Here is a 1,078-nt window from a genome sequence, read left to right as displayed (position 1 = left end):
AGCGCGCGAGAAAGAAAGAGAGTGTGAGCGGGAGCGAGAGAGAGAGAGTGAGAGAACTCCCCTCCGGTAGCATATAGCACTGCAGTAAATCAACAACGATCATCGGATCTATATATCACAGACGATGGCGATTGCACGTGATACGGTGCGGCCCCCCCCCAAGGGGGCGCACGCATCACATCGCATTGATTTCCATGAGGCTACCGTTAGCGATAGGAATAGGTAAAGTTCGTTAGACTAGGTTAGATTTAAAAGGTCGTTGTGAGCGCTAGTGTTAGGGTTAGGGTTGGTGTAGGGGTTATGATTATGGTTACAACTATGGTTATGGTTATGGTTAGGGTTAAGGTTAGGGTTAGGGTTATGGTTAGTGTTAGGGACAGGGTTATGGTTATGGTTAGGGTTAGGGTTATGGTTAGGGTTAGGGTTAGGGTTAGAGTTAGGGTTAGGGTTAGGGTTAGGGTTAGGGTTAGGGTTAGGGTTAGGGTTAGGGTTATGGTTAGGGTTAGGGTTAGGGTTAGGTTTACGTTTATATTCAGGGTAAAGATTAGCATTAGGGTTACATTTTGGGCTACGATTGGGACTAGGATTAGGATAAGGGCTAGAGCTATGATCAGGATTGGGGTAGGCATAAGCTTACACCAACATAACCATAACCGCGCATCAAACTTTCTCTACCTCTAACCTTATCGTGAGAAAATACGTGCTAACGTGCTAGGGAGCCACAGTGCAGTAATAATGAGCAGCCAGGGGCGAGCCGAACCGCACCTGCCCGTATCGTCGGTGATTAATCTCTCAGAGCAGGTATAATCACAGATGGAATCATTTAAGATCAATCGAGGTAATCAGGTCGCCGACACATGCCTCACATATCGCCTAATCAATCACGCGCGCAGGTAAGCGATCTTAATCACGCGTGCAGGTAAGCGATCTTAATCACGCGTGCAGGTACGAGATCTTAATCACGCGTACAGGTACGAGATCTTAATCACGCGTGCAGGTACGAGATCTTAATCACGCGTGCAGGTACGAGATCTTAATCACGCGTGCAGGTACGAGATCTTAATCACGCGTGCAGGTA

Source organism: Priapulus caudatus, unplaced genomic scaffold, assembly GCF_000485595.1.
Source record: "Priapulus caudatus unplaced genomic scaffold, Priapulus_caudatus-5.0.1 Scaffold236, whole genome shotgun sequence".
In the NCBI taxonomy this organism is placed as follows: Eukaryota; Metazoa; Priapulida; class Priapulimorpha; order Priapulimorphida; family Priapulidae; genus Priapulus; species Priapulus caudatus.
The sequence above is the reverse complement of the archived record's forward strand: the minus strand, read 5'-3'. Positions refer to the sequence as shown.